General features: G+C 42.6%; 1 protein-coding gene across 1 annotated transcript in view; it reads right to left on the bottom strand.

The window, feature by feature from the left end:
- Positions 1-17,841, bottom strand: part of PDZD8 (PDZ domain containing 8) — a 109,627-nt gene that overhangs the window by 40,393 nt on the left and 51,393 nt on the right. The gene's annotated exons all lie outside the window — the stretch shown is intronic.

Raw genomic sequence — 17,841 nt, 5'->3', positions numbered from 1 at the left:
CCCCCTAATCTAGCCACTACACGACCCTGATATTCCATAACTAAAAGAACAGGAATTTCACATAGCATCCACTAAATGGCTCCTTCTCCAAACACTGCAATACCGACAAAAAAATTACCTTCACTTTTGCTTTCAGTCATAAAGGACACTACTATGGCAGTACTTATTTTCCATAGGCTTTAAAGGGGGAGGAAAAGCTTGAAAGCAACAAATCTAAATGGTTTTCTGTAGTTTTCACCAAAATTGGGGGGAAATAATAAAATAAGGGGGGGGGAATCAGGTAAAATCAAGTTAGGTTTTGTGAATTAAAAGTTTTTAAACAGGAATCTTTCTCAGGGAAGGAAGGAAGGAAGGAAGGAAGGGAGGGAGGAAGGAAGGAAGGAAGGAAGGAAGGAAAGAAGGAAAGAAGGAAAGAAGGAAGGAAAAATTCCCCAGCAAGTTAATCCCCAGTCAACTCACCACCCATCGTCTACTTAGTCAACAAATTGACAGGGCTAGCGCCAGACCACTGCAGACCCTTGGGCTCCAGACTGCCACACACCCCATGTATGCAAATGAGCACTTTAAAACACTGGTCATGCTACCTATTGCTTTGCCGCTTCAGCATGCAAGCCTGCCTTCACCCAAGATAGTGGCAATGATCTCAACAGCCCCCTGTTGCCATCTTGAGCGATGGCAGGCATGCGTGCTGCCATGTTGCCACTCCCACTCCCATCTGGGTGATGGCAGGCATGCAGCGATGCAAAAGGTGGTGCAACCAGGCATATTTAAGTGTGTGTCAGCTGAGCACACATGTGGGGGTCATGTCCCTAGGATCCTACCAGATCCGCACTCAGGGGGACAGGGATTCTGCACACGGGCAGGGCGAGAGGGCCTCTGTGCATGTACGCTCTTGGGGGGAGAAGGCCTGTGCGTGCACATGTTCTTGGGGGGAAGGCCTGTGGGGGGAGTGCCTCTGTGTGTGTGTGAGTCCCTGGGGTATATGTGGGTGGGTAAGTGGGGGTACCTGTATGTGTGTGAGAGAGTGTGAGTGAGAGAGCCTGCGGGTGTGTTTGGAAGTGCCTGGGATGTGAATATGTATGTTTGGAAGTACCTGGGGTGTGTGTATTTGGGATTGGCACACAAGCCCCTAGTATATGTATATATGTGTATTTATACATGTATATACATAAACACACACACAAATATAGGCAACATGCAAGAATTTTGTCTTTTTTTTGGCTTTCCCTTACTTTCACATAAGACAAAACTCTAAAATTCTATGGTGAATTGAGTGACCTGTACCTTCTTGTACAGAAAAGCAGAAAATTAGATATGCTATCTAGAGCAGGAACAGCAGCAACATGTAAGGTAATCCATTTCTCATAAGCTGTAAGGATCAAACATCTGTTGCCAGTTAGAAATGTAAGTATCCGAAGGACTTCCTACTTCCAATGCCTGTCTCTTCAAATCCTCCAGGAGTACTAAACCAAGGTTTGGCTTGCTGAGTCATCAGAACCAGGCCACTGTGTTGCCTTCTGCACTTGTTTTGATTGGCATGGATCCTCAGACAGATGAACAGGAAGAAATGTTTTCCATTTCTTCTGCCAACCTGTAGCTCCCCATGCTCCCCATAATGCCTCTCCATAGGCAGAGGAAGCCTCCTGAACTATGTATGTGGGATGGGGCACAGCAATCTTTTGAAGGGCTGGAAATTGGGCAGGCGTGCCTAATTTTGAACTCACTTCTCTTCCTCAGCAGTCTCCTCTGTCCCATTCTACATTGCTCAGGAGGTCTCTCCAACCTGTCAGGTATGTTTTAAATTGGATTCCTGCACTGAGCAGGGGGGTTGGACTCAATGGCCTTATAGGCCCCTTCCAACTCTATGATTCTATAATCTTCTAGACAGTATTATCAGAGGGATGCAGGCATCAGCAAAGGACGAGACAACAGAAAACTTTCTTTCCACTAACCTCTTTACGTTCACTCATCTTAGGCTGCAAGCCCTTGTTTTTGGTTCTATTGTTGCATTTCCCCAATATTATTTTACTGTAGTTCTAGCATTTTTAACTGCTGTTTTATTATAAGCTTAACATGTATTTCAATAAGTTTTACTTTGTTATTGCCATTTTGTCTTTTGTTGTTAGCCAACTTGGAAACCCTTGAATTGAAAGACAAAATTAGAATTGAAGTAAATAAGAATTATTTACCTTTGGAAACAACATTTGCCCTGAAAATAACCATTTAAATTGTGACTGATTTGGTCAAAGGAGAAATACACATTTGAAGGCTAAGCCAGAAGTACTCACTTTTCATAAACAATTCTAGTGGTTCAAAATACACCCCTCCTTTCAACCATGTTTATTATAATCATTTCAAAAGCATTAGTCTGTTCAGAAATCTTTATCATAGTAAAATAGGAAGCTGTCTTGTAACAGCTTAGACTATTTGTTCATATTAAATTATACTGATGGAATAATTTTTGACAATTTAGGCTGAAATCCAGGTCTCACCCATCCACCCGGCAGCTGAGGCAGAAGGTGAAGGCAGCAAGATCACAGTTCAACAGCAGTGAGACTGGGATCTAACAGTGGCACTCATACCCACCCAAACATTCGGTGGGCAGAAGGGAGAGTTCTGCATTGATGAAGTGGAACTTCTGTCATTCCAGTGATGGAAGGACAGCTTAACTTAAAGAGCTGGACAAATGGACACCTCCACGCAATCCAACCTCTCCTCCAGCCCAGTGCGGAGGGTACGGGTTGGATTGCTCTGCCTAGCAGGTTCACCAGCTGCAAACCTATCTGGAGAAAATGAAAGCGACCTTAGCTGCACACACACTAGTCACATCTAGACTAGACTCCTGTAATGCTTTCTACATGGGACTATCTTTAAAAAATGTCCAGAAACTTTAAGTGGTACAAAATTCAGCTGCTAGAATGCTCGTATGGGCTTGGTGATCTGATCATATTACTTACATTAATGAACTGCTACATGTTCTTTTCCAGGTTCAGTTTTTAAAAGTTGGCATTCATCTTTAAAATCCCCAATAGTATGGGACCAGATTAGCTTAAGGACTATAAAAGGCCCTGTTATCTGGCCCATCACAAAATAGAATAAAATAAAATAAAATAAGAGTAGTGGATAACTGGTAGAGTAGTGGGTACCAGGGGCATAATTATTTCAGTGTGGCTCTACATTTTTGGAACATTCTCTCTACAGAACTTCAGTTCACTGCTCTTTGATAAATTCTAAACCCCTTTTTATTCTACCAAGCTTTTCCTTGATTTTTATTGCTGGTCCTTTGTGTGTTGATCTAATGTAGTTATAGGGATTGTTTTATTAATTCTAATTTTGTAAATTGCCTTCTGAGGGGTTAACCCTAAAAGAATAAAAATGATATTATGGGTGGTATTCAACTAAAGCATCCTGTCTGTGCAAGGATTACTGAGAGTGTGCAGGGTGAGGAGACGGGGAAGTCCCATTGTGTTAGCGGTAATCCTTATGCTAACGGGACATTTACTTAGTGCTATGTTGGATACAACCCTGTCTGCTCCAGCTAACAGCTTCTCTCAAATGGTTTCAAAAAGAAGCACTTCACATCACCTGCTACACAATCCCTTTAACTCAAGAAACTATGGATTGAACCTGGGACCATCTGCATGCAAAGTATGCACTCTACCAGTAACTGTGGTCCCTTCCTTCAGAGTCTTCACTTTGTAATGAACTTTGGCTAGGTGGTGATGTCAATAAGGGCAAACAACAACATCTGGCTATGTAGAATCAAAAAGTCATCATGTTCACCTGATCTTTAATCACAGGAAAAAACAGTAGTGGCAAAGTAGCAGAAAGGGGAACTGTGGAATCTAACAGGATTGGGAACACTTCTACCTTTCCCCGCCCAAAATAGCAAAGTTCAACTCCAAGATCTTAAAACAGGAGAATATTTGGTGCATTCCTAATATGCACAACTTTGTGCAATCCATGTTTTTTGTCATGATAGGATTTTAGGGACAAAAGACAGATGTCATATAAATGCAAACATTATTTTACTAATATGAACATCAAGGCAACAGTTACAGTTTCTGCAACCCAGCACTGTTGCAGAAAGAAAGATATATTTCAAAAGAATACAACTTAAATCCATGTCAAAATGACTAAGAAAGCCAAATATTTCATCTTCAACATGAGAATGCAGACATATTTACATATACATGCAATATGGATTACAAAATGTTATGCAGTTCTTAAATCTCAAAATAACTCCCCCATATTTACAAATGCTAAATTTTACAAGACTTGATATTTTAATTAAAAGTGACATTTTCAAAAAGGGTAGGGCTTCCTGAAGTGGTTAATATTGAGCCCCTGGGGTCAATGGGCTGTGCAGGGGATGAATAAAGGCCTAGGGGTTGAAACAGGTTTGAAAAGGGCCTAGGAGTGAAAAAGAGGTTTATGAGGTATAGTGCAAAAAAACTAATTTGGAATTATGATCCTCATAAATAAAGAGCGTGGGCATGTACAGAGTACACCTCCTTTGCCCATCCATCTCATTAAAGATAAAATGTGTGATATCATTTTCATTTGTTTTACTTCCTTATTTTTTACATTTTATGATTCCTAGCAACGGCAATTGATGATTAATCAATGTTGATTATATGTTGATATTTCTTGAATTTGGGTTGGGGGCCGATGACAACTTTATAAGGTCATCAAGGGGGTCAATGAACTCAGAAGTCTGGGAAACTCTGCATTAGAGTACATATCATGTCACATCTACTGCAATTTCTTGTAATGAAAAAAATGAAATGATAGCCCAATAAAGCTAAAGATTTTGATGCACTGATTATACTAGTCATGAAGATCAAACATACGCCAACAATGAGCCAAACTGCAGCACAATGTTCCCCAATTGTTTTTTTTAAGCTATCTAAATAGCTGGACGGCTGCTTTCTCAAATACGTTCAGCACTGTGCACTAATGGCTTGGCTAATCTTCATATTCAATGCAAATACCACAGAATTGTAGGGCTAAAATCCAGATAAATTCTAGCAATCGTATTGCCTAAGCACCTAGAATTCTGATTTTATGATCCAGGAATTTGAAAAAAATTATTAAATTCTGTGCAAGATTGGCAGCTAAAATATTAAATTGGTTTCTAAAATATTTGTGGTACTTACAATGGTCTATTGAACCAAGACTACTAACTTTGAGCTTGCTCATTGTGTCAAAACATAAGAGAAACATTTATGTAAGGAACCATGCTAGAAGCAGGCCATTCGATTTAACAGGATGCTCAGTATTTGAGTGCACTCTCATCATGCACATACACCCCTCAACACCTAGGACATTTTACACATGGAGATCATCTCCAAGTAGTAACTAAATTTGCGTATCAGTACTTCCATAATTAAGAATTGCATGTGTTTGTTTTCTGCATTTGTACACACACAGACAGCGCAGTAGTAAAAAGCCTCTTGCACATTATGTGTGTGACACGAGCATATTTCTTCCTTACGCAGACATTCTCTCCTTTCAGAAAAATGTAGCAGCTCTTTAAACATTAGTTTATTGATAAGGCCAAGGCCAAGGCTCCCCTCCCCAAAACCTAGTTTGATTTGCCAGGATTAACTTTTAACAAACAGATTTCCAACTTGTTCAATATCACTTAATGGAGAACATCTAAAGTCTTTATTTCACATCCAGCTATTGATTAAAATCAGTGTAGTAATGGAGGAAAACTTGCAACCAAAACTACATTCTGCAGCCAACCTTGCATGGAGAAGGTCCAAGATTCAGTTCCTGTCATCTCCAGGTATGGCTGGGAAATAAATCCTCTCTGAAATCCTAGACCCCGTTGCCAGTCAGTGTAAATACAGGCCTAAATAACTCAGTATAAGGAAGCTTCCTATGTTCACTTCCAATGTTAATCTGGACTTTTAACTATCCATTCAAAAATCCGTAATTAGTGACCTCCCATGTACAGTATTCCATCTGAAGTACATAAAGTTTGCAGAGTTATATAATAGTATTGATTTTACCTGCAGCTTCAGTATGCTTCATCTCCCTCCATTTCAGTATCATCACTGTGGAACCACAACTATTTCCTCTATTATATTTGGTATTACTATGTAATGCATACAACACCAGGTCTGAGCTACAACGCAAGGTCTGAGTGAGTGATATCAATGAGATTAAATGGGAAACCTATTAACATAATCATCATCCAAGTCTACGCTCCAACATCCAACGCAGAAGAAGGAGAGATTTTACGCAGAAGTACAGGAAGAAATTGATCACACACCAAAACAAGATATGATGATAATCATGGAGGACTGGAATGCAAAAGTAGGGAACAGAGAAGAACTAGGAATTGTGGGGAAATGGGGCTTAGGTGACAGAAATGAAGCAGGAGAAAAACTTATTGAATTCTGTGAAGCTAATGATTTGTTTCTTGCCAACACATTTTTTGAGCAACCAAAAAGACGACTGTACACGTAGACATCAGCAGATGGTCAATATAGGAATCAAATTGATTATATAATTGGAAACAGAAGATGGAGAAGTTCCGCAGACTGCGGTACAGATCATGAACTGATCGTATCGAAAATCAGAGTAAAGCTAAAGAAGAACAACAAAGCACTCATAATGCCAAAATACAATTTAAATAACATCCCAGAAGAATATGAAGATCAAATAAGGAACAGGTTTGAGGCTTTAAACTTGGTTGACAGAGAACCAGAAGAACTATGGACTGAAGTCAGGGACATTATCAAGGAAGAATGCAAAAAGACAATACCTCTAGTTAAAAAGAGAGGAAGACCTCAATGGATGACTGAAGAAACTCTTAAAATGGTTAAAGAGAGAAGGAAAGCAAAAGCAAAAGGAGATAGAAACACGGTCAGAACCCTAAATGCAACTATACAACGACTAGTACGTAGGGACAAAGAAAACTATTACAATAGTTATTGTATAGAAATAGAAAAGGACAACAAAATGGGAAGAACAAGAGCCCTATTCCAAAAGATTAGAGAAATGAAAGGGAAATTTAAACCACGAGTAGGGATGTTGAATAATCAACAGGGGAACACACTGACTGACCGAGATGAAAGAAAAGGAAGATGGAAGCAATACACTGAAAAACTCTGTAAAAGCGATAACAGGATGACAGATTCATTCACGGAGGAACCATATGATGAAGAACCAGAAATTTTAGAATGTGAGGTGAAAGCTGCTCTTAAAATTCTTGCAAGAAACAAATCACCAGGAATAGACAGCATACCAATGGAGTTGCTACAAGCTACTGAGACTAAATCTGTCCACATTTTGACAAAAATCTGTCAAGAAATATGGAAAACTAAATAATGGCCCACAGACTGGAAGAGTTCAATATATATCCCACTTCCAAAGAATGGGGATCCCAGAGAATGCAGTAATTAGCGAACTATTTATTTATTTATTTATTTAATTAAGCTTATATACCGCCGGACTAGCAACAGCTCTCTGGGCGGTGAACATTAAAAATACAATAAAAATAACACAAAACTGTACACAAAACTGTACAGTCTAAAATCAAAATATAATAATTTAGAATTAACAGGAATTAAAATGCCTCAGAGAAGAGAAAGGTTTTAACCTGGCGCCGAAAAGATGATAGTGTCGGCGCCAGGCGCACCTCCTCAGGGAGACCATTCCATAGTTCGGGGGCCACCACTGAGAAGGCCCTAGATCTTGTCACCACTCTCCGGGCTTCCCTATGAGTCGGAACCCGGAGGAGGGCCTTCGTAGTAGACCGTAGTGTACGGGCCGGTTCATATCGGGAGAGGCGTTCCGACAGATATCGTGGTCCCGCGCCGTATAAGGCTTTATAGGTAAGTACCAACACTTTGAATCTGGCCCGGAAGCATATTGGAAGCCAGTGCAAACGGGCAAGCACAGGTGTTATATGCTCAGACCGCTTAGTTCTTGTTAGCAGTCTGGCCACCGCATTTTGCACTAGCTGTAGCTTCCGAATCGTCTTCAAAGGTAGCCCTACGTAAAACGCATTGCAGTAGTCCAGACGTGAGGTTACCACAGCATGTACCACTGATGAGAGGTCCTCCTTACTCAGATAGGGACGTAGCTGGGCTACCAACCGAAGTTGGTAGAACGCATTCCGGGCCACCGAGGCTACATGAGCCTCAAGTGTGAGGGAAGAGTCTAAGATGACTCCCAGACTACGCACCTGTTCCTTTAGGGGGAGTGTAACCCCATCCAGGACAGGGTATATATCCACCATCCGATCAGAGAAACCATCCACCAACAGCATCTCAGTCTTGTCAGGATTGAGTCTCAGTTTGTTAGTTCTCATCCAGTCCATTGTCGCAGCCAGGCAACAGTTCAGCACATCGACTGCCTCACCTGAAGAAGATGTAAAGGAGAAGCAGAGCTGCGTGTCATCAGCATACTGATGACAACGCACTCCAAAACTCCTGATGACCGCCCCCAGCGGCTTCATATAAATGTTAAAAAGCATGGGAGACAGAACCGAGCCCTGCGGGACCCCACATTGGAGAACCCACGGTGTCGAGCAATGTTCCCCAAGCACTATCTTCTGGAGACGACCCGCTAAGTAGGAGCGGAACCACTGCCAAGCAGTGCCTCCAACTCCCAATTCCGCAAGCCTCTCCAGAAGGATACCATGGTCAATGGTATCGAAAGCCGCTGAGAGGTCAAGGAGAATCAACAGAGTTACACTCCCTCTGTCTCTCTCCCGACATAGGTCATCAAACAGGGCGACCAAGGCAGTCTCAGTGCCAAAACCAGGCCTGAACCCCAATTGAAATGGATCTAGATAATCGGTTTCATCCAATAGCGCCTGGAGCTGGTCAGCAACCACACGTTCCAGGATCTTGCCCAGGAACGGAACATTGGCTACTGGTCTGTAGCTGCTGACATCCTCTGGGTCCAAGGAAGGTTTTTTCAGGAGTGGTCTCACTGCCGCCTCTTTCAGACAGCCAGGGACCACTCCCTCTCGTAAAGAGGCATTAATCACTTCCTTGGCCCAGCCAACTGTTCCTTCCTTGCTAGTTTTAATTAGCCAAGAGGGGCAAGGATCCAGTACCGAAGTGGTCGCACGAACCTGTCCAAGCACCTTGTCCACGTCCTCGAACTGAACCAACTGAAACTCATCCAACAAAACATGACAAGACTGTGCTCCAGACACCTCAGTAGGATTAACTGCTATTAAATAGGAGTCTAAGTCCCAGTGAATGCATGAGATCTTATGCTGGAAGTGTTCAGCAAATTTATTACATCGAGCTACCGATGTATCTGCCGTATCTTGTAGGCCTGGATGAAGTAGGCCACGAACCACTTTAAAAAGCTCCCGTGGGCGTGAGAGAGATGACTGAATAGTGGCGGCAAAATGTTGTTTTTTTGCCGCCCTCACCGCTCCTACATAGAGCTTAGTAGAAACACGAACCAGCTCATAATTGCATTCGTCGGGAGTTCGTCTCCATCTCCGCTCAAGCCGCCTCCTGTCTTGTTTCATCGCTCTCAGCTCCGGAGTATACCAAGGAGCTGTATGAGCTCTACATAGGAGAGGGCGCGCAGGAGCGATCGTGTCAACAGCCCGGGTCATCTCTGTATTCCACAGATCGACCAGGGCTTCGACAGGAGCGCCAGTCTTATCAGCCGGAAAACCCCCCAGAGCCTTTTGAAAACCTTCAGAATTCATTAGTCTCCGGGGGCAGACCAATTTAATAGGTCCCCCACCCTTGCAGAGGGAAAAGGCTACTGAAAGTCTAAACTTCAGCAAGCAATGATCTGTCCATGACAACGGGAGAGATGTAAAACTCCCCATGTCCAGTAGCAAAGACCAGGTCAAGAGTATGCCCCGATGTATGTGTTGGGCCACTAACATATTGAGACAGCCCCATGGTTGTCATAGCGGCCATGAAGTCCTGAGCTGCCCCAGACAAAGTAGCCTCAGCATGAATGTTGAGATCTCCCAGTACTAATAGTCTGGGGGATCTCAACAGTATCTCCGAGACCACTTCCGTCAGCTCAGTTAGGGAAGCCATTGGGCAGCAAGGTGGGCGGTACACCAAAAGGATTCCCAGTCTGTCCCTCTGGCCCAGCACAAGGTGCAAACACTCCAGACCAGTGATTGCATGGACATGGTGCTTGGTGAGTGAGATGGAACTCTTATAGACCACAGCAACCCCACCTCCCCGACCCTCAGATCTACCATGATGCTGAACCAGATACCCCAGTGGGCAGAGCTGGGACAGACTAACTCCTCCCTGTTCGCCCACCCAGGTCATGGTTATACATGCCAGATCGGCCACCTCGTCCACAATCAAATCATGGACGAGGGAGGTTTTATTATGTACCGATCTGGCATTAAAAAGCAGCAACTGGAGATCTGAGAGTTGGCTGATAGGACAACCAACAACCCTGCAGGTATGAGAAGGACCAGAACGCGGCACAGCCACTACATGTCTGGGCCGCGTTCTCCTTACCTGGCACGTCCCTCTCATATCACCATACCTCCCTCTACCCGTCACTACGGCAATTGGGGCCCCCTCAGGTCTCCCCTCTTGATGATAAAATCTCTTCCCGAGGCACATGATAAACTATAAATACAAAAAACTCATATACATAAAAATACACATTCACTCACAACATACACTCACATAACACCCATTCATCCACTTCAAACCCACACAGAAGACACAGTCCCGTATTCTGTGCGCCCAAACGCCAGCTCTAAGACCGTTCTTCTTCCCACGTATAACGCCACCTGGGGCCTGGTCCTGCAAGGTGCCCACGTACAGAGCAGGAGCCCAAGAAGGAGAGAGCAGAGATGTTGGCCAAGCAGCAGCAGCAAAGCAGGCAGATGGCTCTCCCTCCCTGGGCGGTGATGGTCCTCTTCCCTTGCAGGCACTGGATCTCCCAAGCCCCCTCAGCCAGCCAGCTTATATATCCCCTCCAGAGAAGGGACAGGTGGAACAGTATCAGGCACAGCTGGCTGAGTACCTGGGGCCTGGTCCTGCAAGGTGCCCACGTGCAGAGCAGGAGCCCAAGAAGGAGAGAGCAGAGATGTTGGCCAAGCAGCAGCAGCAGCAAAGCAGGCAGATGGCTCTCCCTCCCTGGGCGGTGATGGTCCTCTTCCCTTGCAGGCACTGGATCTCCCAAGCCCCCTCAGCCAGCCGGCTTATATATCCCCTCCAGAGAAGGGACAGGTGGAACAGTATCAGGCACAGCTGGCTGAGTACCTGGAGCCTGGTCCTGCAAGGTGCCCACGTGCAGAGCAGGAGCCCAAGAAGGAGAGAGCAGAGATGTTGGCCAAGCAGCAGCAGCAGCAAAGCAGGCAGATGGCTCTCCCTCCCTGGGCAGTGATGGTCCTCTTCCCCTTCCCTATTGCCTTAATATCCCATGCAAGTAAAGTAATGCTCAAGATTCTACAACAAAGGCTCTTACCATATATGGAGCGAGAAATGCCAGACGTCCAAGCTGGATTTAGAAAGAGAAAAGGCACCAGAGATCATATTGCAAGCATACGTTGGATAATGGAACGGAGCAAGGAATTTCAGAAGAAAATCACCCTGTGCCTATAGTTTACAGCAAAGCCTTTGACTGTGTAGATCATGAAAAACTATGGAACGCTTTAAAAGAAATGGGGGTGCCACAGCATCTGATTGTCCTGATGCGCAACCTATACTCTGCACAAGAGGCTACTGTAAGGACAGAATATGGAGAAACCGATTGGTTCCCCATTGGAAAGGGTGTGAGACGGGTGTATTTTATCACCCTATTTATTTAATCTGTACGCAGAACATATCATACGGAAAGCAGGATTGGACAAAGATGAAGGAGGTGTGAAAATTGGAGGGAGAAATCAATAATTTAAGATATGCAGATGACACCATACTACTAGCAGAAACCAGTAATGATTTGAAACGAATGCTGATGAAAGTTAAAGAGGAAAGCACAAAAGGACTACAGCTGAACGTCAAAAAGACTAAAGTAATGACAACAGAAGATTTATGCAACTTTAAAGTTGACAATGAGGACATTGAACTTGTCAAGGATTATCAATACCTTGGCACAATCATTAACCAAAATGGAGACAACAGTCAAGAAATCAGAAGAAGGCTAGGACTGGGGAGGGCAGCTGTGAGAGAACTAGCAAAGGTCCTCAAATGTAAAGATGTATCACTGAACACTAAAGTCAGGATCATTCAGACCATGGTATTCCTGATCTCTATGTATGGATGTGAAAGTTGGACAGTGAAAAAAGCGGATAAAAGAAAAATCAACTCATTTGAAATGTGGTGTTGGAGAAGAGCTTTGCAGATACCATGGACTGCAAAAAAGGCAAATAATTAATTGGGTGTTAGAACAAATTAAACCAGAACTGTCACTAGAAGCTAAAATGATGAAGCTGAGGTTATCAGACTTTGGACACATAAAGAGAAGACGTGATTCATTAGAAAAGATAATAATGCTTGGAAAAACAGCAGGGAGTAGAAAAAGAGGAAGGCCAAACAAGAGATGGATGGATTCCATAAAGGAAGCCACAGACCTGAACTTACAAGATCTGAACAGGGTAGTTCGTGACAGATGGTCTTGGAGGTCACTGATTCATAGGGTCGCCATAAGTCGTAGTCGACTTGGAGGCACATAACAACAACATGTAATGCATGTTTCTTTACAACGTTATATTAAAAAAGGCTTCCTCAGTGTATCAAAGATAATGTGCAAAACTGCAGTCTTGAGCTTATCATAATGAACCAAGTACACAATATTATGAATTGGCTTGAAATAGATACATCATGGATTGTAACTGACATTTTAAGTGATGTACTGGACAGGTTTAATAACGTAGAATCTTGGTTCAAAACCAATTATATACCAATATGCAAAGTGATATTATCTGCAATATGATCTAGCATTAATTATTGTGTATCAATCTGTCTAATTTATTCTCATTGCTAACATAAAGAATTAAGATGTGACATTTTAAAATTAAGATGTGACCCAAGGCAGGTAAGTATTTACTTAAATGAAAAAATAGAAAGAGAGCAAAATTTTTAAATTGCTTTTTTAAAAATGTGTTTTTAAATTTGTATATTAGTTTTTAATGTTTTTAATTGTTGTATACCACCCAAAGAGCTTCGGCTATGGGGCGGTATACAAATGCAATAAATAAATTTATAGTAAAATGAAAAAACTATTTTGCCATAAGCCTCTGAACAAATTTAGATTTTCCTATAACCTTGTAAAGCAACCTTGTTCAAAAATATCTTGACCTGTGACATTTAGTTTCTTAGATTGCCATTTAGTTTCTAGGTCATGAAGGGACATTATTCATTATAGGGACATTATTCTAACACCCTGACCCTTTATAATTCATTGATTTCAATGGGACAGAGTTCTTCAATGGGAACAAGTTCTACATGAGTGTTTTTATATTTGCAGTTTAAAGTTTAATATTAGCATGTGAAAAACAGAATGTTTTGCATTAGTCTACTTTCACATCTCTTATTGTTATTTAAGTTGAAATACTACAGTAGTCACACTACAGATGAGCATGTACAGCATACAGAGAGCTGCTGAATTAAACAAACATGAAGTGCCCTTCTGCATGACACTGCATGACAATGACATGACCTATACAAAATCATAATGATCAATCAACTCAGCTATCCGTTACAGAGGGTGCTTCCAGATGGACAGTTTTAGTACTGCCCAGTCATTGTTCTCCCACTATAAGCTAGATAACTTTCCACAGGTACATCCCACTATCTTCTGTCATGTCAATGTTACTTCGCTTTTTACAGGACAAAGAGTAGCAATTCCACATTAACACACCTAGTGTTTAACACCTAGTGTTAAACCCAGACAAGAGCGTTTTTAGAGAAACAGTGATCCTTAAAACCAATAAAAAATCAAAAGGAGAAGCAGGCAACTGAAAGGAGGGCTTAATTGAACAGCATTATATTGGCAACTCTTTTATCATAGAAAAACACATAATTACCAAAGGAAACAATGAACTCTTATCTGGACGTGATTTAACAAAGGGATGGGGAACCTGTAACCCTCCAGATTTTTTGGACTGCAACTCCCATCAGCCCCAGCCAGTATAGCCACTGGCCAAGGATAATGGCAGCTAGAAGGCTACAGGCAGGGGCGTCACTACCAGGGTGCACAGGGTGAGGACCGCACCCGGGTGACACCCTGAGGGGGGTGACACCCAGAGCCGCCCCGCCCCACACCGTTGGCCGGCAAAGGAGCCGAGAAGTGCTCTGGGTCGGCACAGTCAACTGCTCCTTGGAGGCGGGCGGGCGAGACCAACAGCAGGCGCCCGCTCACTGGCGGTGAAGCCGGGACGGGCTTTCCACCACCAGCCTGCAGAGCGTGGTGTGTGTGTGCGCGCGCAAGACCAGCCACTCCCGCCCATGCCCTGGGAGGGCGCGCGCCCGAGGTCCGCACTCCTGCTAGTGACGCCGCTGGCTACAGGTTCCCTTGTCCCTAATTTAACAGTTTACTGAATGTTCTGGATTACACTGCTGTGGACTTGAGTTTCCATATTTAAGTGCCTCTTCACCTTTTTCTTCTTCTTAAGATAACCAAGTCAGAAAGGGTTTAGAGCACACTGCTCCATTTTGAAAGAATGAAGAATATGGGAAACAATTATTGGTGTGCATTCTATAACTAGAATGTGGAAGGAATGATCAATGGCTTTCATTATATGGAATGCTCAGTTGGGATCTTCAGTCTTGTTATGGGATGGGACCTTTTGCTATGTAGGCAGTGAGACTATCATGCACCCATTCCTCCATTCCAATAATCCACCAATCTGAAGTTGTCTCCTTCACAGTTGCAGCAGAGACCTCTAAACAGCATCCACATACCAGAAGGCAGGGAGGTGATGCTTTGGACACTGAGAACTTGACTGCAGGGCAGGATAGACATTCTTATACTAACTGGCATCATGGATTATAGGGTTTTTTCTTTGGTCTTGGCAGTAGACTTGAGGATGGCTTGTTCTCTGAATCTCAGGATTGCTCTACCTTTAGTGGCTGAAGAAACATTCACTAATAGGCAAAACCCCTTGCAGCTTAAGAACATACCTACAGCCAACAGATATTTCCATCAAACTTTAAAAGGCAGGGAAATTGGGCAGCTATAGTGAATGCACCAGAGCAGCAGAAGACCTGACCTCCTCTCTGAGATACTATATTGCCCTACAAATTGGTAAAAATGCGAACACAATTTGGCTTGGTCTTTCACACTCCAATCCATTTCCTGTGTATCTTGGAAGAATTTGGTAATGTGCCTCTGAGAATATGGTGAGTTTTTTGCATTGACTATCTCCAGATATTCCTACTAGCTACCACTTTGGATGCTATGCAGTTAGATGCTAGGGTTGTCAAAACTTTGCTAACCTATCAAAGATGGAGAAAGTCAAGGAAGCATTTCATGCAGTAGCATTTGTGTCAAGATCCTGTTTTACTCCTACTGCCAGTTATTAGAGTACCTAGACAATTCGTTACTATATAACAGCCTTCACCAACCTGTTGCCCTTCAAATGTTTGAACTACAACTAGAACCAATAACGTTGCTGCTTCCAAAAGAAGAACTGTAAGGAAAGACCACCTGCCATCAAGGAATGGCTGTTTCCACCTGCACTGCCCGTCCTCCAGCCCTGAGAGTCTTCATAAAGAAGCGGCTTCCAGAAAAACTCTGAGGGGACTTCCTAGCCTTTTAAGCTGAGGCATAAAAGATTGGGTGGTGTTAATAGATACTATGTCCTCAACTTTGGGGGCTACTATTGGATGTGAAGTTGTTGGATAATTTTACTTGACCTATTGGTGAGCTTCATGCTCACTTAAATGTTGATATATGTTAAATGAATTGTTGATTGATTATTTTTTAGTGTTATACTATAGAGATATTACACATATCTTCCTATTGTACTAATATAGGTACAGTATTTGCTTTTTATGTGAACAACTAAGTAAGCTACTTTAAACCCAGATGTATTGGAAAATGTAGAATATAAATGATTTTTTTATGACTAATAGAAGCTGTGGTCCAAAACTTCTGGAAGGCACCAAGTTGGTGAAGGCTATTATATAAAATGTACTGCTAATTCAGAAAACATGATGGCAATGGGAACATCCACCGTGGCAAGAAAGAGAGATCCATATATGATCTCTGGATAGGCTGCAAAATTTGCCAGGTGATTTTGGCTTTTTGACTTGATATAGTGAGCCCATTCATTTTTTGAACATTAGATAAAAGATTGCAAGAAAAGGAGTTTCCAGAGAAGTCTATGGCATATCATGAAAAAACTTTTTGAAGGCTTTGTTGCAGGATTTTCAAAACTTTACCTGGAAGTCTATTAAAAAGCCTGAGTAGAAAAAGGCTGGTCTGCAATTGCTGTTTAGATTTCCTCTCCCCCGCATCCTCCAATTTAAGCAAGTTACCCTGTTTCCTTTCTGGTGTTCAGGGATTCACCATCAGAAATCTTCATGTAGATTCAAGGAAGGCCACATTTAACAATGCAACAGTCCTAGTTCTGAAACAACCACAAGGCCATTCTCTTTCAGCAAGATCAATCAGTATAGGAAGCAAGAGTACACTGGATGTCTGCATTTAAGGGAATGTTGTGTCTCCATGGAGTACAGAAAGGTACAAGCCCAGAAAAACAGGTGTGTGTGAGGGAGCCACAGCTGGCTCCCCTCCAATGCCTTTTGTTCTATTGGGTCTTGTATACTTCTATTTATGGCCCTATATATTGCAGTTTTTGCATCAACAAACCACTTCCTATCAGGACACAACTGAGAGGAAGACGAAGAGCTATACCTTACCATTAGGAGCACTGGGTCCTATGGCATGATTGGGACTCATACATGAAAAGATTCTGTAAATTCCAGGATAGTATCCTGAAGTATCAGGAGCTTCCATGTACAGACTTCTCCAAGTCTGTACCAGCTGAAGGCTTGGTAATGGTGTGCAAAAAAGGGAGAAGTCCTTTGGTATGGGCTTCTTTAGCAAGACTAGTGTTATCACTGCTGCCCAGTCCCACATCCCTTGTCCCAGGGAGGAGGGAGCATTAGCATTGGTAGAGCATTAGGAATCTTCCTTCCCAAGCAACCTGTTCCTTACTAAGCAGCTATCTAGCTCACTTCCTTTCCCTTTCCTGCCTAACTTCATTAAGGAGATACGGTGAAGTGAGATATGGAATGGATGTTCTGCAGTTTTCTTGCATCATATCTTTGGGGAGTTGAGATCAAGAGGCACTTGAACAAGAGAAGACTAGCCTCAGAGGCAGAAGATTGACCTTGCAGGGAAGTTCTTCCCTTGATATGAAGCTGTCAAACTTAATATTGTGCCTTGCCAACCCAGAAGTAGGGGCTTCCCAGCTGTCCAGACAATTCTTCTGCTACTAAAAGAGAATCTGAGTACTTCCATTAACAGCTTGATCAATTTCAAACATTCTTTCAATTTAAGTTCTATTGAAGTAAGTGATTGTGGTATAATCATAATGCCAAGAATAACCATCTTGTAAATTAATAAACAAAACACATATATCACTAACTTACTTAAAACATAGTTCTATCTCTTGCTGTTCTAATTCTTATTATTCTGCTCTCTGGTCACATGTATAGCAATACTGCCATCTGGTGTTGAAATGTAAATAACTACTGTGTACATCAAGGGGTGGGGAACAGATGTTTGGAAAGTATGTAATCGGGTTGTGTGCAGATGATGTTATTTATTTGGCAAAAAATCCAGAATAAGTCTCCAGATGTGTTCAGATTACTTCCCTCTTCTGGCTCTCTGTGGACAATTTAGTTGGTACAC

Source organism: Rhineura floridana, chromosome 7 (genome assembly GCF_030035675.1).
Source record: "Rhineura floridana isolate rRhiFlo1 chromosome 7, rRhiFlo1.hap2, whole genome shotgun sequence".
Taxonomy (NCBI): Eukaryota; Metazoa; Chordata; class Lepidosauria; order Squamata; family Rhineuridae; genus Rhineura; species Rhineura floridana.
Note: the sequence above shows the minus strand (reverse complement) of the source record. Positions and strands in the feature narration are given on the sequence as shown.